Below are 27,845 nucleotides of genomic sequence, written 5' to 3' on the forward strand. Positions count from 1 at the left end.
CGTGGACGTGAACCGTATGTGCAGTTGACGGACTTTGAGCGAGGGCGTATAGTGGGCATGCGGGAGGCCGGGTGGACGTACCGCCGAATTGCTCAACACGTGGGGCGTGAGGTCTCCACAGTACATCGATGTTGTCGCCAGTGGTGGGCGGAAGGTGCACGTGCCCGTCGACCTGGGACCGGACCACAGCGACGCACGGATGCACGCCAAGACCGTAGGATCCTACGCAGTGCCGTAGGGGACCGCACCGCCACTTCCCAGCAAATTAGGGACACTGTTGCTCCTGGGGTATCGGCGAGGACCATTCGCAACCGTCTCCATGAAGCTGGGCTACGGTCCCGCACACCGTTAGGCCGTCTTCCGCTCACGCCCCAACATCGTGCAGCCCGCCTCCAGTGGTGTCGCGACAGGCGTGAATGGAGGGACGAATGGAGACGTGTCGTCTTCAGCGATGAGAGTCGCTTCTGCCTTGGTGCCAATGATGGTCGTATGCGTGTTTGGCGCCGTGCAGGTGAGCGCCACAATCAGGACTGCATACGACCGAGGCACACAGGGCCAACACCCGGCATCATGGTGTGGGGAGCGATCTCCTACACTGGCCGTACACCTCTGGTGATCGTCGAGGGGACACTGAATAGTGCACGGTACATCCAAACCGTCATCGAACCCATCGTTCTACCATTCCTAGACCGGCAAGGGAACTTGCTGTTCCAACAGGACAATGCACGTCCGCATGTATCCCGTGCCACCCAACGTGCTCTAGAAGGTGTAAGTCAACTACCCTGGCCAGCAAGATCTCCGCATCTGTCCCCCATTGAGCATGTTTGGGACTGGATGAAGCGTCGTCTCACGCGGTCTGCACGTCCAGCACGAACGCTGGTCCAACTGAGGCGCCAGGTGGAAATGGCATGGTAAGCAGTTCCACAGGACTACATCCAGCATCTCTACGATCGTCTCCATGGGAGAATAGCAGCCTGCATTGCTGCAAAAGGTGGATATACACTGTACTAGTGCCGACATTGTGCATGCTCTGTTGCCTGTGTCTATGTGCCTGTGGTTCTGTCAGTGTGATCATGTGATGTATCTGACCCCAGGAATGTGTCAATAAAGTTCCCCCTTCCTGGGACAATGAATTCACGGTGTTCTTATTTCAATTTCCAGGAGTGTATTTGTCAAAGTGTTCGGGAGCTTATTCCGCTCACCTCCGTCAGACGCCTTTTGTTTACAGTTTTGAACAATGCGATTCAGGCAATGGAAATTGTATTGCACGTGTCATCATCTCGCTATTCTTATATGCACGTGAACCACCACAACGTCCGTAACATGTAATAAGTCCAACAATTCACAACCGACACTCTCCGGAAACGTCACGAAGGGTTCCAGTCGGAAACATTTTTTTTCTCCGTGAGGGATAGGTTACGTCATCAAATTCTAAGAATGCTTTCGCGTAAGAGAAAGAGTCCGTTTGTATAGGAGGCTCTCTGGAATGTCACAATAGTGCCTGAAGCAAAGTCTTTGATCTCACTAACCTAAGGAAGTGTATTTACTTGTTACTGTCGGTAGCAAAGGCGTTGGAGTTGAGGAAACGTAAGCGTGATTTGATTTAGAAGAAAAAAAAAATACAGATCGAACCTACTTCTCACCTTTACCGGTTCACTGTGTTATCCTTGATCGCTGCATTCAGAACTGTGATATGTAAGCCACCCGTGTGCGCTCACACACACACACACACACACACACACACACACACACACACACACACACACGCACACACAGAGAGAGGGAGAGAGAGAGAGAGAGAGAGATAGAGAGAGAGAGAGAGAGAGAGGGCGGGGGGAGAGAAGACGGAAATTAAATTTGCATATTGAGGACAGCTTGGCGTCATTAGAAAAATTTGAATAAAAAGGATTCGAAAGTCACTGAATGAAACGGACCAAACTCGATCGGTGATACTACCATAAAATAAGGGAAGAATGTGGCCATCAGATGCGAGCAAATGTCTTCGTGTGAGCGCTTCGACCAATAACGATAAAAATTATCTGGAAATTATTTTATTTTTAGACTTCTGCATGGTTTTGTTTCAGATTAATCTTAGCTGCTGCCAATCGTCACGATGACCAAGCATTTGTTCTAATTTTTAGTGTCACAATCACTTCAGCTTAATATTAGTGATGTAACTGTATCTAAAAATACTGTTAATGTTAACTGGATCTGGATCAGTAAACTGATACGACTTGTTCTCAATGTGGCGTGAATTTCTGAATTAGATAAATAACTGATGCGGCGAATATTTTTATGTGGTGATATAACAAGTAAGATATCGTAGTGTTTACAAATATATAGATTTTGAATTCAGCTTGAAAAGATAAGCAAGGAACGGTTGGAAAACTATTAGGCATGCAAAAAGCAATTGTAGCTGCAAGTCACATTTCGTCACATAAACAGATACATTGTCAGACATTGTGATATAGTGGGAGAAAATTAAGTCGAAGTAATTTGTAAAAGGAACGATGGTAATGCATGCGAGAAAGAAGTTCAGGGCCCGCATAGAAACTACTTCCCTTTACCCACGCGTGAAACTATCCGTCAAAGACATATGAGAAAGTATACGTTTTTATCTTATGATGCAATTGGCCATTAATTACTATGTGTTTTTATTACATAAGTACATGTCCACCAGTAAGGGATGCATTACGCCAGGCTCTTTGGGTCTTAGTTCCGCATTATGTGATAAGTGGACGGCCACGACAAATATTTGGAATGCTGACGCGAATGTAATGGGTAAAAATAAATCACAAAATAGACGTTCGTAAATTTAAAATCGTTTACAAAGTAAATATGAATAGAATCGCTCTGAGATGCTCTTTAAAACTATTTCTATCTACACTCGATTTTCGGCTCTCAAGGCCATTGTCAGACAACTGTTTGACGTCAAAGATGAGAATATTCTGGAGAACGAATTGTAAAAATTAGATTTTACAGTCGAAAACTTTGTTGAAAACTTGCAGAGAAACTTCTTTGATAATACAAACTTAACAGCAACACAAAATGTTAAACAAAAACATTGAATTGAATATAGAGGACTGAGCAGTTGTGAAATAGAATTTCACTAACTTCAGAACATTTAAACTGAAAGTATGTATAAGGAGTTCAGTGCCTTTTTAAACTACAAATAATTTGAAACCATTATAGAGATACCATGTAACTACTGAGGAACCATGTATTAATTAAAAACAGCAAAGTACACGACACGAAATTAATAAGCGATGTGACTGAGCAGAATGCGTGAAGCAAACAATAAAGAACATGGTCAAGAAAAGAACTACTTTAAGTTTTGATTGATCGCTTGAAACGAAGACGGGACTGTGGATCACATGTTTAATAATTTTTAAGGGTGTTATCGGGTGACGTTTATGCCGCTTTGTTTGCTACAAGGGGCACATGAAACAGCATCAGTTATCGGTCGTCTTCACTGGTTTTCCATACTTTATTTCCTAACTAAATGGAGAGAGCGTGCTGCTGCGGAACTTTCCATTGCTTTCAGCCAAATCCCAGCGAACTAAGATTGGGTCAATGAGATTCGTAATCGGGAATATTTGAGAAAGGATTAAGTTTCAGCATCTGCCTGGTATCCTAGGGAAAGCTTGGTCGGAATTGAGGGACTGCTGCTAAATTGCCGCCCATCCCCCAGAAAAAAAGGTATTCTCAGTAAATGCACTGTTTTTGTTTGTTATAATATTAGTGTAACAAAAAATAATTTTTAACCTGGGTATATCCGCGAACTAATCGACTTAAATATCTAGTTTCCAAAGTTATCAACGAGCATTTTAGTACACAAAACGAATGGAATGTACGAGAAAAGTAGTTTCAATCATTCATTGCTGTGTTTTTCATTATAGGAAATATTGTGACCCATACAAACTCAAATTTTCATTAGCGCTATCTTATTTCCACACATCTGGTTTGATGTGAAATCCTATTTACGTGGTCTGAGAACGGGCTGGTTCCCATACGTGCAGCTTGCAGTATGCTCATTCCCCCAATGACTTGAAACCGTCCTCATTTCACCGAGTAATAACCTAACGTCTCCGGTGGCCTCTTTCTTCTCATGCATACCTAATGATATCGGCCGCTCGTCTCTCAAGAGCTTTCTTTCTTTCAATTCGTAGCCCCTACGAGAGTGTAACGTAGTTTCTTAACGATATTATGTCAAGAGAAGAGCAATGTTTCCCTACAGAGACGCCACTGAGAAACTTATAAATCAGTTATGGAGGCAGTTTATATAAAGATTTTTCGAGTGAGGCATGTGGTTCGCACAGACGGTTGCTGACAACTGGATGCATTATATTAGAGTGTATGGGTCTTAGTTTCCCTTCATGTGGTAAGTGGACAGCCACAGAAACTGTATGAAGTGCTGACACGAATGTAATTGGAAATAGGAAGCTACAAAAATTCGGACGTCCTTAGTCGTATACGAAATAAGCCGAAATTTGAATAGAATTTTCATAAGGTACTTCGTAAATTAATTTGATCTACTGTCGGCTTACAAGGCAATCATCAAACACCTGTCTATTGTTGACAGAGACAATAATGAGTTGCAGAACGATTCATCAATTTCTTGGGCCGTCCACTGAGAAAGATCTCCTTGCACTCTAAAAGGCAGGAAGTACGCCCCTGCTTACGGATGCAGAAGCTGCTGATGTAGGTATGGTTATATCGATAATTTACTTACTCAATAATGAATATAGTAGCTAACGAACATAAAGGTAATGTTATCATCTGTGAACCTAAAACATGGTAGTAACGGGCACGGTTATGCAGTAATAAAATCCGCCTCCTCAGTAACAAAACCGATTATTAATGGGCACGTCGCTGACCTTGAATGGCGTCGAGAAACTGTAAACATGGTGGCTATTATTAGAGCGGGATGCTGACCAGTTTTTGTTAGCGCGGCCTAATATATTCAACAGGCAGCCTGTTTCGACAAGTAGAGCCGCAGTATGAATACTGCGCTGCCTGCCTGGCTTCTTGTGACACAGGACCGGCCTAAAGCAATTCATGGAACAGCCACGGCCCGTTAGAATAATTATGTTCGAACGTGCGCGTCGAGTTTGCTCGCGGAACGTATGTAATTTAAATGTACATGAACATACTCCGGAAATAACTGTGGCGCGTCTTGTAAAAGCCTTTTTATTGTTATTCGTAGGCTTTCATCACTCATTCACTTACGGGGTGATCGAAGAATTAGATTAGATTAGATTAGTACTTATTCCATAGATCATGAATACGACACTCCGTAATGATATGGAACGTGTCAGGTTAATAAAAGGTGTTACATTACACAAAATACTGCATGACACTTAATATTTTTAATTTTTTTCGGTGGGAGTTGGAGAAACTACTCACTTACCATATCCAAAAATTCAGCTCATGAGTAGAAGGAGTTGCCATTAAGAAATTCTTTTAATTTCCTTTTCAAGGCTGTATGGCTATCTGTCAGACTTTTGATGCTATTAGGTTAGTGACCAAAGACTGTTGTGGCAGCATAATTTACCCCCTTCTGAGCCAAAGTTAGATTTAACCTTGAATAGTGAAGATTATCATTTCTCCTAGTGTTGTAGCCATGTACATTGCTATTACTTTTGAATTCGTTCGGATTGTTAATAACAAATTTTATAAGTGAATATATATATTGTGAGGCTACAGTGAAGATCCCTAGCTCTTTAAATAAGGGTCTGCAGGATGATCTTGGATGAGCTCCAGCAATTATTCTGATTACACGCTTTTGTGCAATGGACACTCTTCTACTCAGTGATGAGTTACCCCAGAATATGATGCCATACGAAAATGCCATATGAAAATAGGCGTGATAAGCTAATTTACTGACATGTATATCGCCAAAATTTGCAATGAACCTAAAAGCATAAGTAGCTGAACTCAAGCGTTTCAGCAGATCTTCAGTGTGTTTTTTCCTGTTCAACCCCTCATCAATGCATACACCTAGAAATTTTGAATATTCTATTTCGGCTACCGATATCTGATCGAAGTCTATATTTATTAATGGTGTCATTCCATTTTCTGTGTGGAACTGTATGTACTGTGTTTTGTCAAAGTTCAATGAGAGCCCATTTGCAGAGAACCATTTAATAATTTTCTGAAAACAACGTTTACAATTTCACCATTTAATTCTTGTCTGTTGGTTGTGATAGCTCTACTTGTATCATTGACAAAAATATCAGCTTTGGATCTTCGCGAATATAGAATGGCAAGTCATTAATATATATTAAAAACAGCACAGGACCCAAGACCGAACCTTGCAGCAAATGATTATATCCGAGGCTCCATAAACGTGTCCAACTTTTTCCATATCTTCACGCGAAGTAGTCGATCTACAGTCGTTTACAGGAATCTATCACAGCACTAAGGTAACAAAAGTCATGGAATATCTCCTTATATCATGTCGGAAAACCTTTTCCCCGGCTTTGTGCAGCAACTCGACGTGACATGGACTCAACAAGTCGTTGGAAGTTCCTTGCAGAAATAATGAGCCATGCTGCCTCTGCAGCCGTCCATGACTGCGAAACTGTTGTCGGTGCAGGATTTTGTGTACGACCTGACCTCTCGATTATGACCCATAAATGTTCGATGGGATTCGTGTCGGGTGGTCTGAGTGGCCATACCAGTTGCTCCAATTGCTCGGAAAGTTCTTCAACCAATCGCGAAGTCTTGCCCCGGTGACATGAATTCGCTGTTTGAGAACAAGAAGTACGTGAAAGGCAGCAAATGGTCTCACAGTAGCAGAACAAACCCATTTTCAGTCAATCAGTTCAGTTGGACGAGAGCACCTAGTAAATTCCTTCTAAACACAACCCGCATCATTATGCATCCACCATCAGCCTGCACAATACCTTGATGCAACTTGGGTCTAAGGGTCTTGTGTCTGCGCCACACTCGAACCCCATCATCAGCTCTTACCAACTCAATTCAGGCTACAGTCTATGGTCCAACCGATACGGTCACGAGCCCAGTAGAGGCGCTTCGGGGGATGTCGTGTTGTTAGCGAAGGCACTCGCGTCGCTCATCTGCTTCCATACCCCATTAGCGGCAAATTTCCTAACGGAAACGTTCGTCGCACGTCCTACATTGATTTCTACTTCAAGCAGTGTTGCTTGTCTGTTAGTACCGACAGCTCTACGGAAAAGCCGCTGCACTTGGCCGTTATTTGAAGGCCTTTGGTCACTGGTATTCTCGGCACACTCTTGACACTGTGGATCTCGGAATACTGGATTCTCTATTTCCAAAATGTAATGTCCCGTGTGTCTGGCTCCAACTACCATTCCGCGTTTGGAGTGTGTTAATTTCCGCCGTGCGGCCATAATTACGACGGAAACGTTTCGCACTTGTTACCCAAGTACAAATGACAGCTGCACGAATGCACTGCTCCTTTATGTCTTGTTCACGCGATACATCAGCCATCTATATATGCGCATAACTTTTGTCGCCTCAGCGTAAATCAGAAGCGGTCCGTGATTAAATTTTTTTCGATCTTACCTTTCAGGCCATGAGGATATTAAACAATGGACAATCTTATGAGTATCTGTGATACGGCCTTTTTCAAAGATACGCACACTGTATTTAAAAACACCTAACAAATAAAAGTTTTCGCTTCCGTCGCAACAGATTGAACATGTTTATTCCTCACGATCACAATTCGATGTCTTGTCAGTGTGATGGAACCATGGACCTTATTAATAGATGGATGATGCGTTCCAATGAGACTGTTTCTTCTTTTCACATCCATTTACTTACATCTGACCACACCAGATTTACTACATCGTTCTATGTTACTTTATTGTGAAATGAAATGTCCGAATAGCATATTTCGATGTGAGTCCCCTACTGGAGAGTTCGTCCATCTTGACGCTACTTCGACGACTTGCGCGTCGATGATGGTGAAGACACACACGCACACGCACGCTCGCACACACACACACACACACACACGCACACGCACACACACACACACACACACACACACACACACACAGCTCCGAGGGAAGTAAATCTCCGACCGTGTTGCGAATCGAACCCGGCAACCCGTGATCGAGAATTAGCAAGGCTAACAACGCGACCACGACCTGCTGACTGTCTTACTATAATTTTATATCTCTATCTATACTTAGTGAATCACTGGGAAGCATGAGTGAGGGGGATTTTTGTGGCATTTAGCAAGGTTTTACCCGCTCCATTCATCGATGAAACGTGGAAAAATTTGTTACTAACATTTTTCTTGTCGCAATTTTCTTACTTTATTTCTTTTTGTGATTACGAAGCAGATGTATATTTTTATTTTCATACCTGTGAACCCGTTCTTGAAATTTTCTGCTTACGTTTTCGAAATGTATTACGAAGGAGAAGGAACAAATGAAGATTATGGTTTGACGTTCCATGGACATCGAGGTCCTAGAGACAGAGCACAACCTCGGAATATTTCAAGTAAGGGGAAATCTAATGTGCCGTGCCTTTTCAAAAGAAACATCCAAGGATTTTCCTGGAGCGATTTTGGGAAACCACTGAAAACCTAGTAGACATGTATGGCAGGATGCGGATTTAAACCACCGCCCACCCGAATGCGAGTCCTTTGTGCTAACCTCTGCGCGGCATTGTCCGGTTTGTATAATTCTTTTTATAGCGCTATTCAGCATTTCCCTTAATGAAAACAAGTCTTTAGTTCTTAATACATGCTTAATAGCTTGTTTTATTCCTACCTGACATCGAACACAGGCACGTGAGTAGTCCAGCGGCGCTCGTACAACGAAAAAATGTTCAAATGTGTGTGTGAAATCTTATGGGACTTAACTGCTAAGGACATCAGTCCCTAAGCCTACACAGTACTTAACCTAAGTTATCCTAACGAGAACACACACACACACACACACACACACACACACACACACACACACACACACACACACACATGTCCGAGGGAGGACTCGAACCTCCGCTGGGACCAGCCGCACAGTCCATGACTTCAGCGCCCGAGACCGCTCGGCTAATCCCGCGCGGCGCTCGTACAACGGTTTTGGAAACATCTCTAATGTTGACAATATGCAGTGAACCATTACTCCACCTGCAAATCGTTCCACTTTATGTCCCAAAAGCGTTCATACTCCTCGTGTAATTCTATGATGTGACCGATTGTAGTAGTCAAGTCCAGAAAGTTTCGTATAGTACGCAGCTTCATACTACTCTGTATTAAAACTATTGCCCGTCTTCGCACGATCTTGATGGTTTGGTCAGTCAGACTCGGTATTACAAAATAAATTTGTCATGTTGTATTTCCTCAAAGATAACTTTGTCATCTAGGAAGAGTGGGGTTTTAAATCTTGCCTTATCTGACGTCTCACTAATGTATGTCAACAGAGGTAACGGCTGTGTTATACGTCACTGAGCAGCCCTGGAATTTGTTTTGAGTCCGTGACATTGACTTTAAACATTTTTCGCTTTATACTTTCATTTCGAACACTGTAATATCACCTACAGAATAAAGTATGATAAACTCCTATTTCCATCTGGTTTTTGGGGGGGATTTCTTATGTTTGTGAGGCAATGCTGGAATTAGGAACTGGTATACGCAACTGGGAACCAGCTGGACCACTCCGACTCGCTGGAATCTGTTGCCGATGAACAGAGTTGCCTAGTGGCCCACCCCGCCCAGTTGGGAGGAGAATTAAATTTTCGAAAGAATAAAAAAAAGATAAATGAAACCAAAATGTACCCATAAGTATTTTTTAGACGAAAAGTTATACATCTGTTTTATAAATGTTAACGAAAAGTGTCGTAAAGCAAATGGTGGTGTGCGTCTATAAATTTTGTCGTGGCTCTCATACTGGTCCACAACTCTCATTGAAAGTAGGGTTGGATAATGATAGGCAAAGCGCTTCAGAAGTCTAAACATGACAGTGTCTTTCTACGGTTACTCGCAATTCTTAATACGCTACTTTTCTTCAGTTTTTCTTCAGTCACCTCACAACTGTTACCAAGGCGCCAACGCTACAGTATTGTCCTAGTGAAAGGTAAACGATTGTCAGACAACCTTCTAAGACAGGTAACCAAGAAAATGGCGGCACTAGCGAAATATAGCTACTTTCCACGCATTATTTATTACAATCCCCTGTTGGTGACTGACATAAAAAACAAAATAAATAAATTTAACTATCTCTTTCGCAGGCTGAGAGGGCCTCGTTCTTGTTGTAGTACAGAGTGACTAGTAACATAACATCAGTGGATATAACAAAATGCAGTTGAAAACTACAAATAGATCGCGCTGAAAGAAGCCAGGTACACATGGTCAGCCGACGCTGTTTTGTTGCCAAACAAGCGATGGTCGACCTGTTACGAAGGTCGCCAGGTCGTGAGAACGTCGAATAAGAACAGGACGGAGAGAGAGAGAGCGCGCACGGACTCGCTTGGCTACCACTCTGGCACATTTCGTGCTCTGTTAACGACTAACACTGCTTGCAAGTGGAAATTCTGGATCACCTTGCTCGCAGCCATCTGCTACGCGCCAACATTCAGTGCCGAAAGCCCTGCCACGGCCTCCCAGACAGTGGTGCCAAACGCAGCTATCAATGCGATACTTAAAAACACAGTAGCCTAAAGATGTCTAGCTGAAGCTTTGAGTGAAGCGTAAATGCCTCGACTAATAGTCTTAGATTTTTCCCAAGTCCAACATTCTTGGAGGACATGGAAAATCTTGGCCAGACACTCGTGGGCAAGAGTAAGCAAAGCCTTTAGGTACCTACTACCCAGTTTATTAACTGTTTTATATCCAAAAACACACAAAATGTGTTATGAGGGTTGTCCAGTTGACCAAGGACACCATCCATACTTCTTAAGCTTAGGTTGTGACATGTGATAGCACGCAAAGGGCCGAGTATTTTATTGTTGGTCAATGAACGCAAAGGGTTGAGTGTTTTACTGTATGGCCAACGCTCGTAAGGTTTTCATCTAGCGTGATTTCAATCTATTAATGTTTTAAGGACTTATGTTCTTCTTTCAAGGGTAGAAGCTTTCTTAATATGAGAGTTCGGAATGATATGACTTCTTAAATTTTGATGAGGACTTGTTCTATAGCTTTATTGTAATGTCTGAATGTAGCTATTCAGCACATGACTATTGACAATATTTAGTATCACTCAAATTTTCGACATTTTGTCATTTTCAAGTGTGGTGTGTTGTTAAATCGTCGTGACATTCTGGAAAACAGATTCGAACAGTCTGAATGAATGGTTCCACACAGCTTGTGCATTAGCAGTTTCACAACTACATTAACAGGAACTTGCGTAAAATTAAAGACTACATCCAAAATATACACCGATATGAATCGCTCGTGTTACCAACGTGATGACTGGATTATAGTAGAGGTAAAATTATGATTGGGTGTATACACAGTTTGTCCCAGTTCCATTAGGACTGTGGCTATGAAAAATAATTCATGGATTACGTTCACAAAATCGCTGTATTTATTCAAAATCGCTGAATCAAAACAGAGCTGCAATAGTTTTAAAAGTGTTTTAAAACAGGCACTGAAGTCCTTTTTTGAGTTGCATTTAGTACTTCAGTACAGTTATCATGGATGTCGTTACCTGTGTCATAACGGTGTGCTTGCATTGCGAACTTCAACTTGGGGAACAACCAGAAGTCGACTAGGGCCCTATCGTCGAATACGGTGGGTGGTGCAGGACCAGGACTGTGATACATCTGCTGGCCAAAAACTCGTGCACAGTCTTCGCTTTCTGGGTAGGTGTGCCGCCATGGGAGAGCAACCAGGAACTTGCCTCACGGTATTTGGGTCGAATTCGACGAAATCTCGCCAGCAAACGCTGGAGAACTCAAAAAACTTGATGTTGCCTTACTGCCCCTATTGCCATTTTCCGACGACCGTCAGTCACGTACTGTTACATTTGCGGCCAGGATGCTTGACTTTGTACTCAGGTTTTTGTACCTCCAAGAATCGTAATATTGCAGTTCGCCACTAGATAGCGTTGCAGTTTGGAATTTCACACAAGCGGTCCTAACGGAAGTGGGACAAACTGTGTATTGCGGAGGTAGTTTTTGTTTTCTACAAGCTGATTGCTGCTATTGTGGTTGCCACGTGGCTACACCTCACATGGCGCGTCTATACTTACATCACGACAAGTGGGGCAGGAGGGGTGATTGGGAGAGGGGAAAACAAGGAAGAATACATATGCTCACCAGACACGATATTAGTCGCCTCTGTATTAGAGTACCAGTTAGCTTTGGAGCGCCGAAGATAATCTAAAACTGTTACCAGCCTGTTCCATAAAATTTCGGGCGTGCAGCAGCATAAATTCAGCTTCTTCTTCTAATATTTCGGCTGAATACAATCCAGCCATCTTCAGAGTGAGCCGAGGTGACTAATGTTCCAGCACTTGCTCCGCCCTTATAAACCATTTGGCCAAAGATACACAAAGCACCAGAGACGTTGATAGGCGGCAAATAGGTTTAACATATGCATGGAAATTAAATCTATGGTTGCGCAGTCGACCCACACGGTGATATCGATGTGTCACGGAGCTACACCGTCGCGACGTCTTTGTGATTTAATTACAAAAATTGCCGGATTCCATGATTTGTTCAAGCTGAAGCCGCTATCTCTATTAATTACATTCGTCGCAAACCGAATTTCAATTGCTTCTTTCACTACTGAGTCCCAGAAAGATGTAGTTGAGGCTACAATTTCGACATTGTCGCACCCCATAGTGCCTAGTGTCAATACAATACTCCGCCACCCCTGCACTCACAGGGGACCTTATAAACCCCAGGCTTCCGAATCACCAAATCATCTTTAACGGAACCCAAGAGTGCTGCAGTCTTTGGTGGAGGGCGAAAAATCAATTGCACTTTGTGTTACCTGAGGATCCGTCCTATTTCTGACGAAAGGCTTCTCACGTGTGGTAGGAAAGCCACGGATTTAAAACTTTCCTTGTCTTCTTCCGCTTTTCTTGTGCCCACTGTTGATTTCATTTGTAGTGCCTTACGGATCTGCTGTGGAAAGTACACATTGGCCCCAAAAACTCTTCTCAGGTGTAGAAGCTCGTCCTCCAGACTGCTCGGAGGTTTCGCCTGATTTCATGCAACCCTGCCTATCGTAACTGTCATGCAATTCCTCCCTCGTGATAATTTTCGGCCGCACACTGCAGGCAATGATGACGCTCTTGCAGTGTTTCTGATGGGAAGTGTTTGTTTACCGACCATACAAACCGGAATTGGCTCCCTCTGAGTTTCATCTCTGGTCACCGGCTGTAAACACATCCTGGCACAGACGACCGTAGAGAGCTGGCGGAAAGCACAGGCAGCTGCGTTCTACATCGAGAATACCGGATGTTTGCACAACGCTACGACAAATGTACGAGTATAAGTCGGAGCGACGACTATATAGAGAAGGAGCTAGAAGATGTAGTTAGCTGCTGCAAGTAAACTATTTTTGATTTTCACTGTGGTTTCCATTTCGCGACCGATCGGACATTGAAAACCGATAGGCCTCCTACTTTGGCAGCACTATAATCGTTTTGCGGACAGCATTAGATGCCGGTTCTCTAAGCTTTCTCAATAGAGTTTTGCGAATTGAACGTCATCTTCTCTCCAGGGATTGCCATCTGACTTCACGAAGTGCTTCAATACTCGCGTCTGTTGAGAGAATCTGCCGATAACAAATCTGTCAGTAAGCCACTGTATTGGCTCATTCTCTTCCTTTAATCCGACCTTGTAGGATTACAAACACTGGAACAGCAGTCAAGAATGAGTCACACTTGTGCTCTATAAGCGAGATCCATTATAGATGAGCTATACGTTCTTAAAATTATCTCGTTAAACCGAAGCAGATTATTTGTCTTCCCTACTATCAATATCGCTTTGCGATGTTACGCCTTGATAGTTGATCAATGTGACTCTGGTTAGCAACACACCACAAATACTGTATTCGAACATTACAGCGTTGTTTCTCCTAATCATTTACATTAAACTATATTTTCCAACTTTTACAGCGAGCTGCCATTTACTGCACCATCTAGAAATTCTATCGAACGTCATTCATCCTGCAGCCTCCGACAGTCGCACAATGACGACACTTCCACATTCACTACAGTGTCTTCCGCAAACAGTCGCAGACTGCTTCTCTCCCTATCTGTCAAATCGTTTCAGTATACAGAGAACAAGAATGGTCCTATGACATCTGCCAGAGGCATTCCCCTTCGATACCCTTATCATTGATGAACACACGCCGTGCAGGGCACGATTTGAGAAGACTTAGAGCCACTCACATACTGGGGAATTCCTTAAGCTCGGACCTTCGTGAACAGTCTGCAGGGCTATGTCAAAGGCTTTCAGAAAATGTTTCTACATTTAGAGCAAGCTACTCTAAATGCCCTCTTTGACTACACGATGCTTTCAAAAGGAAGTGAAAGGGAGAGACAGAGAGACAGAGACAGAGAGAGAGGGAGGGAGAGGGAGGGAGAGGGAGAGAGAGAGAGAGAGAGAGAGAGAGAGAGAGAGAGAGAGAGAGAGAGAGAAATTGAAAGGTGGGAGGAGCGAGAGTGGATGGGAGAAAGGCAAGATGGGAGAATAAATGTGATAATGAGGAGCAAGGAGAAGTGTAGAGATCAGCTAATAGTTTTGGGAGTGGGGGCACACGTCGGAGGGGTTGTCTAGCGGCGCCTGCAGCGGTCGATGCGGGGTGACGACCCCTGACATTAACGGACACCCCCCTCCCCTTCCAACACCCTCTCCCCACGCCCCTCTTCCCCGTTAGCCAGTGCAGCGCTCCCGTAGCGCAGATGCATGTTCGCGCCGCGAGGCTACCACTTGGCTGGCAAATTGCGCTGTTTCTCTTCCCGCCCTCTAACAGCTACCGGTCGCTTACCGCGTGTGAATGGTTTCACGCTTCTACCTGTTCGGCCGATTTTTGCATGGTCCGCTGGAGTACCACAGAAACAAAACCTGCCGGCCATCTTTCAGCTACCGTTCGCTCCGACACTTCCTGTCCAAAAGGCTTCTCGCGTCGGGTTATTTCTTACTTCTTCTATAACCTAGCTATCTCTTTGTATACTTCTACAAAAAATAGATTTTTTTGTAGCTGTAATAACGGCAAGTGAAAAATGAACACATACAAAGACGCTAACGTGCTAAGCTTTGACAGAGAGCAGTAAGTTTTACTATCTGTCATGTACATAATGTAGTTGGGTAAGCAAACAAACATTATGATAAATGTACACTACTGGCCATTAAAACTGCTATACCAAGAAGAAATGCAGATGATAAACGGGTATTCATTGGACAAATATATTATACTAGGACTGACATGCCATTACATTTTCACGCAATTTGGATGCATAGATCCTGAGAAATCAGTACCCAGAACAACCACCTCTGGCCGTAGTAACAGCCTTGATACGCTTGGGCATTGAGTCAAACAGAGCTTGGATGGCGTGTACAGGTACAGCTGCCCATGCAGCTTCAACACGATACCACAGTTCATCGAGAGTAGTGACTGACGTATAGTTACGAGCCAGTTGCTCGGCCACCATTGAGCAGACGTTTTCAATTGGGGAGAGATCTGGATAATGTGCTGGCCACGGCAGCAGTCGAACATTTTCTGTATCCAGAAAGACCCGTGCAGGACCTGCAGCATGCGGTCGTGCATTATCCTGTTGAAATGTAGGGTTTCGCAGGGATCGAATGAAGGGTAGAGCCACGGGTCGAAACACATCTGAAATGTAACGTCCACTGTTCAAAGGGCCGTCAGTGCGAACAAGAGGTGACCGAGACGTGTAACCAATGGCACCCCATACCGTCACGCCAGGTGATACGCCAGTATGGCGGTGACGAATACTCGCTTCCAATGTGCGTTCACCGCGATGTCGTCAAACACGGATGCGACCATCATGATGCTGTAAAAAGAACCTGGATTCATCCTAAAAAATGACGTTTTGCAATTCGTGCACCCAGGTTCGTCGTTGAGTACACCATGGCAGGCGCTCCTGTTTGTGATGCACCGTCAAGGGTAACCGCAGCCATGGTCTCCGAGTTGATAGTCCATGCTGCTGCAAACGTCGTCGAACTGTTCGTACAGATGGTTGTTGTCTTGCAAACGTCCCCATCTGTGGACTCAGGGATGGAAACGTGGCTGCAAGATCCGTTACAGCCATGCGGATAAGACGCCTGTCATCTCGACTGCTAGTGATACGAGGCCGTTGGGATCCAGCACGGCGTTCCGTATTACCCTCCTGAACCCACCGATTCCATATTCTACTAACAGTCGTTGGATCTCGATCAACGCGAGCAGCCATGTCGCGATACGATAAACCGCAACCGCGATAGGCGGCAATCCGACCTTTATCAAAGTCGGAAACGTGAGTGTACGCATTTCTCCTCCTTACACGAGGAACCACAACAACGTTTCACCAGGCAACGCCGGTCAACTGCTGTTTGTATATGAGAAATCGGTGGGAAACTTTCCTCATGTCAGCACGTTGTAGGTGTCGCCACCGGCGCCAACCTTGTGTGTATGCTCTGAAAAGCTAATCATTTGCATATCACAGCATTTTCGTCCTGTCGGTTAAATTTCGCGTCTGTAGCACGTCATATTCGTGGTGTAACAATTTTAATGACCAGTAATGTACAATCACTCCTTTGTGAGCTAATTCCAAATTTAACCAGGAACAATGAAGTTCTTTTTTTCTTTTAATACTGAAATTTTGGACACCATTCTTCTTTCTGGACTCTAATTGATTATTTGCGACTAATTTCGCGGGAGAATATGTATCCTGCGACACCGTAGTTAACATACTTTGCCCGTTAAACGTTTGTCTTCGCATGATCCTGTGGGGGAAAACCATATATTCTTCTAAGACACTTTGTTATCCACTGTTTTCCTAAATATAAATTACCCCAGAATATAATTCCATATGATATTACCGAATGAAAACAGTTGCATGCAAAGTATGGTAATTTCCTGATTCATGACTTTCAGAGTTTTCAGTAACACTAAGGGGAAAAGTCACTAACATGAGTTACTTTAGAAGGTCTCAAATGTGCTTCCTATCCTCGGTTGAAATATTCGTCACTATATGTACCCAAAAAATTTTGAAGCTCCTGCCATGGTAACTACGTGCTGGTGATGCTTAAAATTGGTCACTGGTGCTGTGCGCTTTGATGTACAGAACTGAATAAGATGCGTTTTCTTAAAATTAAGAGAGTGATCAACTGCAGAAAACCCGTCAATAATGCTTCTGGACACAGTGTGTACTAGATTCTGTATTGTGAAACTATTGCTATTGATTATATACTTGCGTCATCTACAATAACAAGTAATTGTATTTGATGATTATAAAATTGAACTTCATCAAGATGTATGAGAAACGACAAAGGACGCCATATTAAACCTTGTGAAACTCCATGATTTTCCTACTATGAGAAAAATGAACCCTGTCTCTAGGTGACATGAATTACGAAGTACAACCTTTTTTTTTAGCTATACTGCTAAATATTTGAAACTGTAGCTCATTTACAAAATGTTGTGGTGTACAGCATCATATACAATGGAATATTCACAGGAAGTCCCAACTGATGTTGTTATGTTATTTAATGCTTGTAAAATATGGTAAGTGAATGTCCGGATAGCAAACTCAGTTGACCATCCTGGAATCCAAAGTGTCAGTAACATCATCTATCTACGTTGCTGCCAGCAGTTCTAGGAAGGTAACAATCGTCATACTTTTCGACGTCCGCGGTGTACAGATCCACGCATTGTTGGCAGTCAATCGCATATGTGAGTGCGGGCTCAAACGAAAGAACAGCAATTGGCTGGAGTGTTTCAGTCAGCGACATACAGCAATCGGACCATTAGTGCCTTTGGTGTTTGTTCAGGGCGCACTTCACAGTGCAGGGTTAATCCAGAACATTATTTATCCAGGTCTATTGTGTTATCGCTCCTACCATTTCTTGGAGATATTCTCTTCCAGCATCACACTTAACGTCTTCACACTTCTTGCGATAACAAGTTACTTTCTAAGGAACAGACGGAGCGTAAGGAATTCTCTTTTCACATTGCGCACGCGCTCTCTTTACTCCTATTGATGTTTCACATGTTGTGCAACTACCAGAACAGCCTCTGTCATTGGGTACGGTTAACACATTACTTGATATTTGTTTCTGTGATGATGGCCTTCAATCCGAGGTCTGGTTTGTGCAGCTTTCAGCTCGTGCCGGTCATTACCATATTAACGAGTACTTGATACCTCAGGATGCGTCGTTTAAACAATCCCTTTTCTGAGTCACGTCATTTCTAATGAAAATGAATACATAACTGTGTGACTTGGAAACACGTGCATTATGTGACGATGCGTGAATAGCCTCAAGGTGGGGCGTTCTGCACTAGAGATGAAGAAGGATTTAAACGTATGTCCTGCCATAATTACTCATGTTTTCACGTAGCTCACTAAATGATTAAGATAATTTTCTTCAAGATTGAGTTAGTAATAACGAAAAAGATATTGAAGATGTATATCTGACAGACTTCCTCGTACGCTACCAGCTCACCTCTTATTAAGAACAGCAGTCCCCCCTTGGAGTACGCGGGTTTACTGGTATTTTTTTACAAATTCCAGGTAATAACGGCTTTTACAACAAAAATTATATTTCTCAACGTAATCTCGGTTGCTCAATGAAAATTTTCCATAGATTCCAATTTCAGCTGTCATCGAGAAATAAAGAAACAGCTCTACCCATACAAAACTCTTACCTGCAAACCATTTTTGGAAGCTAGGAAACAAAAAGTTACGTGGCCCGATTTCTGGAGTGTAGGGCCGATGAGGCGCAATTTCCAAGTCCAACTCGTGTATTTTTACCACAACAACAGCCCATTTATGAGCACGCACGATATTGTGGTACAAGAGCTCTTTTTAGGCGAATAGTCTTTGTCGATTCTTCACGAAATTCCTTCTTAAATGGACCAATATTGTCACGTAGTAAGATCCAGTCCATATTTCACTCTTTTTCTAGGAGTCAATCGTGAATATTCCCTGTGCCGTCTAATAAACACTCGGTATCTTCATCGCCGACAAAGCGGTTTTAGCTGTTTGTGATGATATCTTCTTAAGTCATGCAAAGGTGTCTAGAGCCATTCAGACTTCACATAAACTTTTCTAAACGCGATTTTTTATGTTTTTCTTCGAGTGTTTTTTGGTCTGAAGGCACTCAAGGAAAACTCATACATTTCACGCACAGTATTTAAGTCAAAATGTCATTAGGCATTAATATGATATTCCCACGTCCAAAGTATCAAAAAACTAAATAGACCACCTTGGGATCCTGAGTTTTTAGAGCGTTTATTGGGAAAGAGCATGAGAAGGGTGTCCGGTGTTTGCCAGAGAGAAATGGCTACAAGCACTGTGGGACTTAACATCTGGGGTCATCAGTCCCCTCGACTTAGAACTACTTAAACCTAACTAACCTAAGGATATCACACACACCATGCCCGAGGCAGGATTGGAACCTGCGACCGTAGCAGCAGCACGGTTCCAGACTGAAGCGCCTAGAACCGTTCGGTCACAGCGGCCGGCTATTTGCCAGGTATGCAGTGCTCATTCGACCACGTTTAAATTCATTGGTGCGTGGATCCCACGAACTTTTCTCAACTCAGTGTCTTTTATTGTATAAATAATTTTTTTTGATGATGTGCAAGACACACGCTTATCCATTTTTGTAAGGTATGTCGTGGAGCACGTATCTTAACTACAAACTAACATCTCGCCTTTGCATCGTTTCCAACTTTACTTCTTAATATAAAGCTCTCCGCCTTCAGGCCACGAGTGGCCTACGGGGACCATCCGACCGCCGTGTCATCCTCCGTGGAGGATGCGGATAGGAGGGGCGTGCGGTCAGCACAACGCTCTTCCGGTCGTTATAATGATATGCTTGACCGAAGCTGCTACTATTCGGTCGAGTAGCTCCTCAATTGGCATCACGAGGCTGAGTGCACCCCGGAAAATGGTAACAGCACATGGCGGCCTGGATGGTCACCGATCCATGTGCCGACCGCGCCTGACAGCGCTACCGCTCGACACCACTGTAATCGGATATGGCGGTGGTGTGCGGTCAGCGGAATGCTCAGTGCAGGGCCTCTGGCTCTGTCCGGAGCCATTCCTTTTGCGATGTACGTTATTGCGACCACCTTTGGCAGCAGTCATGTACAGCGGCTACATTCCTGCCAAGTCTTTCTGCAATATCGCAGAAGGAGCATTCAACTTCTTGTAACCCTATTATATGACCTCGTTCAAACTGTGAGGTGTCGTATGTAGCGTAACGACCTTCTGGCATTGCGATTTTTTTCCCGTCCGTGCATTTGGTTTGCCACTGCTGGATCCTGACTAGCTGGTGACTGTTTTGTTGAGGACCTAATGTCACCAGTGCCTGTGTGTGGAAAACTGTAAACGTTCCGCGACTATTTACTAGATACTTATATAGACAAAAAGGCACTCTTTCCTCCGTCCACGTGGGCAGAACTAAGCTGCACTAAACAAAGAACCACCAATGATTATAAAAATTTCCACAGCAGGTATAATAGTCAGATCTACTCCTGCAACTCAGATATGTACTGATTTCTTGAGGTACTGAATCAAATTCAAATCCACACTAATACTGCAATCAGTTCCTCAAAAAACACCTAGGACAGGTCTTGATGATGATGATGATTTCTGGTTTGTGGGGTGCTCAACCGCATAGTCATTAGCGCCCAAATTTGTTACACAGTCCAGTCTAGCCAGTGTCACGGATGATGATGATGATGATGATGATGATGATGAAATGACGGCAACACAAACACCCAGTCCCCGGGCAGAGAAAATCTCCAACCGGACCGGGAATCGAACCTGGGACCCAATGACCCAGAGGCCGCAAGGGGCAGGTCTTGGCCAGATTTAAAATTCATGAAGCAACAGGTGTCAAACTTCAAAATGGAAAAATTACAAGATTGCAATATGTGAAATTAGTTCACCATAAAGTGAAAACAGAGACAGTTCGCCTCCACGTGGTGCACCCTCAGTAACGCTACACTACATCTACATCTACATCTACATGGATACTCTGCAAAGTTCCTCGCAGAGGGTTCATCGAACCACCTTCACAATTCGCTGTTATTCCAATCCCGTTTAGCCCGCGAAAAGAATGAACAACTATATCATTCCGTAAGAGCTCTGATTTCCCTTATTTTATTGTGGTGATCGTTCCTCCCTATGTAGGTCGGTGTCTCGGAGGAGAAACTTGGTGATTGGAATTTCGTGAGGAGATTCCGTCGCAACGACAAATGCCTTTCTTTTAACGATTTCCAGCCCAAATTCTGTATCATTTCTGTGACACTCCCATATTTCGCAATAATACAAAACGTGCTGCCTTTCTTTGAACTTTTTCGAAGTACTCCGTCAGTCCTATCTGGTAAGGATCCCACACTGCGCAGCAGTATTCTAAAAGAGGACGGACACGCGTAGTGTAGGCAGTCTCCTTAGTAGGTCTGTTACATTTTCTACGTGTCCTGCCAATAAAACGCAGTCTTTGGTTAGCCTTCCCCCGCAACATTTTCTATGTGTTCCTTCCAGTTTACGTTGTTCGTAATTGTAATACGCAGGTACACTCCTGGAAATGGAAAAAAGAACACATTGACACCGGTGTGTCAGACCCACCATACTTGCTCCGGACACTGCGAGAGGGCTGTACAAGCAATGATCACACGCACGGCACAGCGGACACACCAGAAACCGCGGTGTTGGCCGTCGAATGGCGCTAGCTGCGAAGCATTTGTGCACCGCCGCCGTCAGTGTCAGCCAGTTTGCCGTGGCATACGGAGCTCCATCGCACTAGTAGCATGCCGCGACAGCGTGGACGTGAACCGTATGTGCAGTTGACGGACTTTGAGCGAGGGCGTATAGTGGGCATGCGGGAGGCCGGGTGGACGTACCGCCGAATTGCTCAACACGTGGGGCGTGAGGTCTCCACAGTACATCGATGTTGTCGCCAGTGGTCGGCGGAAGGTGCACGTGCCCGTCGACCTGGGACCGGACAGCAGCGACGCACGGATGCACGCCAAGACCGTAGGATCCTACGCAGTACCGTAGGGGAATGCATCGCCACTTCCCAGCAAATTAGGGACACTGTTGCTCCTGTGGTATCGGCGAGGACCATTCGCAACCGTCTCCATGAAGCTGGGCTACGGTCCCGCACACCGTTAGGCCGTCTTCCGCTCACGCCCCAACATCATGCAGCCCGCCTCCAGTGGTGTCGCGACAGGCGTGAATGGAGGGACGAATGGAGACGTGTTGTCTTCAGCGATGAGAGTCGCTTCTGCCTTGGTGCCAATGATGGTCGTATGCGTGTTTTGCGCCGTGCAGGTGAGCGCCACAATCAGGACTGCATACGACCGAGGCACACAGGGCCAACACCCGGCATCATGGTGTGGGGAGCGATCTCCTACACTAGCCGTACACCTCTGGTTATCGTCGAGGGGACACTGAATAGTGCACGGTACATCCAAACCGTCATCGAACCCATCGTTCTACCATTCCTAGACCGGCAATGGAACTTGCTGTTCCAACAGGACAATGCACGTCCACATGTATCCCGTGCCACCCAACGTGCTCTAGAAGGTGTAAGTCAACTACCCTGGCCAGCAAGATCCACGGATCTGTCCCCAATTGAGCATGTTTGGAACTGGATGAAGCGTCGTCTCACGCGGTCTGCACGTCCAGCACGAACGCTGGTCCAACTGAGGCGCCAGGTGGAAATGGCATGGCAAGCCGTTCCACAGGACTACATCCAGCATCTCTACGATCGTCTCCATGGGAGAATAGCAGCCTGCATTGCTGCAAAAGGTGGATATACACTGTACTAGTGCCGACATTGTGCATGCTCTGTTGCCTGTGTCTGTGTGCCTGTGGTTCTGTCAGTGTGATCATGCGATGTATCTGACCCCAGGAATGTGTCAATAAAGTTTCCCCTTCCTGGGACAATGAATTCACGGTGTTCTTATTTCAATTTCCAGGAGTGTATTTAGTTGAACTTACGGATTTTAGATTAGACTGATTTGTCGTGTAACCGAAGTTTAACGAGTTCCTTTTAGCACTCATGTGGAACTGTTACGGAAAACACTAATTCATATTAAAGAGATTGTAGCATAATCAGAGTCGAAGAAGAAGCAGAAGAGTCTACACGAAACTAAATTTTATACTTTAACATCAGAGGTACTAGCAATGACTAAGAAATACTTAACTATTTCCAAAATGGTAGTAGCTATCACACGTTAGTGGTCGGTTTCAGGTTGCCAAACAACAATGTCTTATTTCCTGTTTTCGTCTTCCTTGGCACTGATGTCATTTACTTCCCAGCTGACAATGTCACGCTGATATCTGCTGGAAAGCAGAGCCTGTGATACCTAAGAATACATATTTGACTGAGTCTGCATGTCATTTATAACTCAGAGGTTGTGGGATGTAGGGGTTCCCGGTTCGACGCACTATTAACTTGTCGCATATACGAGTAATCTCTCATCTTTATGGAAAGAGAAAAGGAGAGAATCGCTGTATTGCTTTGTACGTTGAGATAAGATGTGAGAGAAGTAGCCGAGAAGCTTTAAAATAAAATCGTATCCCCATATTCTGCGTGTGAGTGAGCAATGCTTGAGGTCCCGCGCTGTATTAGTCAGAAGATCTCAGACGAACTGCCGGCCCTGAAAGAACGTATGCTTGCAAGAAAAGTACCTCTAATAGCACGGATAAAAACGGCCAAAAAATTTAAAAAAAATCTGAAATGTGTTATGTTTTGTCATTCAACAAAGCCATTTGACAGAAAAGTCTGCGTTTATACATTTATTTTTTCTCTTGTTCCTTTGTGGCGCATCGGCGCAGGATCAGCATGGTTATAAACAGATTTGGCATGGTTGATTTAAGGTGTGGTTGGATGGATGGCCCGCCTGTCACCACCCATGATTCACTGATACACGGATTCCTTTCTACAGCGACTTGTGCTTTGTGGTCTTTTAATATCGTTTGTACAAAAATGTGTTTTACAGATAGGTGACCTTGTTTGAAGTTATTTTAAACTATTTTTATTCGTTCCTTTGTTGGTATACAACTACAAATCCTAAATAACTATAATGTTTATGGTTAAGATAGTTTGTGAGGTATAGATGATTACGCTTGCTAAAGCAAGGTTCATGATTTACTCGTTGCCGGTATGTACTAAATGCTCCCGCAAAGCAGAGACTAAGCTAGCGTATAGCAATCACGTGTGGTTGTTAACGTAGCAAGTGATACAGAAGTCGCCGTTAAGTCCTATACGCCACTGCTTCCTCTTGCCTCGTGCCAAAGATAAATGGAAATTCTCAGTACTGGAGTTTCAATATAGCAGCCTCGGGTCGAAGCACGCCGTCTTCCAGAAGTATAGAGGCGTCGTTAAACAGCCCGGGCTGGGAAACGTTACGACCTGCCGTTTCAATTTTATGTGGCATAAATAGGAAAAGCTCGCGTAATAACAAATGTTCACACTTTATTTAAACAGACCTATGCACACATTTTTTGTACCAGTCATCCTATTGGTAAATGAAACTGATACGACGATTTTCGACACAGAAGTTTTATAAACTCAAAACACATTCGCTTGAAGCCAAAATGTTGCTTTGGAACTGCCAGGCGCTGGTATGGTATAGCATACTAACTTACATGTTACATTTCTGTCGATAGCGGATGGCTGCATAGTCTCATAGTCTGAATGGTACAAATAACATAAAACACCACGATTGAAAACGAAATAAATGCCTTGTTAACAGTTAATTCCATGTGTGTAGTGAGACTGTTAAGATGCGCTGAAAGCCAGTGTTCAAATTTTATTAACAAGGAGAAATTGATGCAAAAAGTACATTAATTTACTAAACTTCTGATGTAAAGTCACATGTTACAAAAAGTTCAATTTTTACACAAAGATCTGCAATAATCTAGCATACTGACGCGATATGAAAATAACATGTTTAAAAGTATTTCGTAATCTTGCGACACGGCAGTTCTTTAACTTCAAACAATTTTTATAATGTTCAGAGCAGTTCTCTGTAGGCCCTGTGACTTACTATATACACAAAAATAAACTCAATATTCATTAAGCTGTTACAGAATTCAAGAAGAGTTACCTTTAGCCTTTACCTCACGCTCAATTTACTTCTTCACTTCATTTGGACATGTCCATACAGACTACGGCCACCAGTCTTCCTGCAGTGGTACCTTTGATTACCGTCAGTTAAGCGCTGTCGGTCTTGGCTAGCACTTGGATGGGTGACCCCGGGCCTGCCGCGAGCTGTTGGCGAAGGGGATGCACTCATCCATTGCGAGGCCAATGGAGGAGCTACTTGCTTAAGAAGTAAGCTGGAAAATCTGAAAATGTCGGGAGAGCTGGGTGCTGACCGTATGTCTGCATCCAGTGACGCCTGTCGGCTGAGCTCACACGACGGTCGGTCGGTACTGTTGTACATTCCGTGGCTTGTTTGGACGGTGTTTAGACATAGGCTATAGTTTTCACAAATTTGGAAAGCAGTTTGAATGACTCACCTGTAACCCGTTTCAGAAATCAAGTTGGGATTGAAGTGAAGAAATTTACGGAAAAAGCAAAAAATCGAAATTAGAGCGAGATAGACACGAAAATTCCTCCATTACTCTTTCGTATCCTACGTGTCGATATTGTAGGCCCATAAGCCAAGCATTTCAACTTGCATTTAAATCCCCTGTTGCTGAAAGGACCCACGAAGAGAACTGTCACCTTCAAGATGGCTAAGCCACTGAGTGAGATAGTGCAGAACTTACGACGGTGCAATGGACTTGGAGAAGAGCGACGTTTAGGTAGTGTGATTATAATCGCAATGAATCGGTTCAGTGTAGAGCCGAAATGTGTCCTCCAAGGTAACCAAAACATTCTGCCTCCGATGAACTGACTTAGTGCTCCCACTGTAATTACTTCTAAAAAAGCTTAAAGGTATGTTAAAGTTTTTGATATGGTATTAACGATACTAATTGTGAACAGGTTTTTGTGTCCAATTTAGTTTAAGGTGATGAAGTCTTTCGTCAACACAAAGGCAATTGTAGAGCTAAACGCTAGAAAGGCAACTAAACTGTCTGTGATATTCAACTGCATCTGAAGCTATGCGGATATAGCTTATTTTACAAGAGGAAAGCCGACTTGTAGAACACAGAGAGTTACTGGGCGCAAGTGTCGTGCGTCTTGTTGTTCTACCGTGTTCCATTCAGCGAAGGCTACAGACTGGTTCGACGGAGCGAGGGAAAGCGAGTTTACGCTTTGCCGGTGGATTTCGCGAACCAATTGGCTCTGATACGGCAGAGTCTTTTCTTCTGGTTCCATACTCAAGATCCACGTCGCTAGTATCCACCATTACCAGGAACAAAAGCAGCAGCCAGAGTGGAAAGACAATGGGCACCATTATTTTTACGCTGAGCTACACTCACGTACAAACGATACATCCCTCCCCCCACGAACCATGGACCTTGATGCTGGTGGGGAGGCTTGCGTGCCTCAGCGATACAGATGGCCGTACCGTAGGTGCAACCACAGCGGAAGTATCTGTTGAGAGGCCAGACAAACGTGTGGTTCCTGAAGAGGGGCAGGAGCCCTTTTCAGTAGTTGCAGGGTCAACAGTCTGGATGATTGACTGATCTGGCCTTGTAACACTAACCAAAACGGCCTTGCTGTGCTGGAACTGCGAACGGCTGAAAGCAAGGGGAAACTACAGCCGTAATTTTTCCCGAGGGCATGCAGTTTTACTGTATGGTTAAATGATGATGGCGTCCTCTTGGGTAAAATATTCCGGAGGTAAAATAGTCCCCCATTCGGATCTCCGGGCTGGGACTACTCAAGAGGACGTCGTTATCAGGAGAAAGAAAACTGGCGCTCTACGGATCGGAGCGTGGAATGTCTGATCCATTAATCGGGCAGGTAGGTTAGAAAATTTAAAAAGGGAAATGGCTAGGTTAAAAGATATAGTGGGACTTAGTGAAGTTCGGTGGCAGGAGGAACAAGACTTTTGGTCAGGTGAATACAGGGTTATAAATACAAAATCGAATAAGGGTAATGCAGGAGTAGGTTTAATAATGAGTAAAAAAATAGGAGTGCGGGTAAACTACTACAAACAGCATAGTGAACGCATTATTGTGGCCAAGATAGACACGAAGCCCATGCCTACTACAGTAGTACAAGTTTATATGCCAACTGGCTCTGCAGATGATGAAGAAATTGATGAAATGTGTGATGAAATAAAAGAAATTATTCAGGTAGTGAAGGGACGCGAAAATTTAATAGTCATGGGCGACCGGAATTCGAGAGTACGAAAAGGGAGAGAAGAAAACACAGTGGGTGAATATGGATTGGGCGAGAGAAATGAAAGAGGAAGCCGTCTGGTAGAATTTTGCACAGAGCATAACTTAATCATAGCCAACACTTGGTTCAAGAATCATAAAAGGAGGTTGTATACATGGAAGAATCCTGGAGATATTAGAAGGTATCAGATAGTTTATATAATGCCAATACAGAGACTTAGGAACCAGGTTTTAAATTGTAAGACATTTCCAGGGCCAGATGTGGACTCTGACCACAATCTATTGGTTATGAACTGTAGATTAAAACTGAAGAAACTGCAAAAAGGTGGGAATTTAAGGAGATGGGACCTGGATAAACTGAAAGAACCAGAGGTTGTACAGAGTTTCAGGGAGAGCTCAAGGGAA

At 43.9% G+C, this 27,845-nt stretch overlaps 1 protein-coding gene across 4 annotated transcripts in view; it reads right to left on the bottom strand.

Annotated features, from left to right (window-relative positions):
* The window catches only part of LOC126341697 (carboxypeptidase M), a 532,258-nt gene that overhangs the window by 182,338 nt on the left and 322,075 nt on the right, over positions 1–27,845 (bottom strand). The window lies entirely within an intron of this gene.

Source organism: Schistocerca gregaria, chromosome 1 (genome assembly GCF_023897955.1).
Source record: "Schistocerca gregaria isolate iqSchGreg1 chromosome 1, iqSchGreg1.2, whole genome shotgun sequence".
Taxonomy (NCBI): Eukaryota; Metazoa; Arthropoda; class Insecta; order Orthoptera; family Acrididae; genus Schistocerca; species Schistocerca gregaria.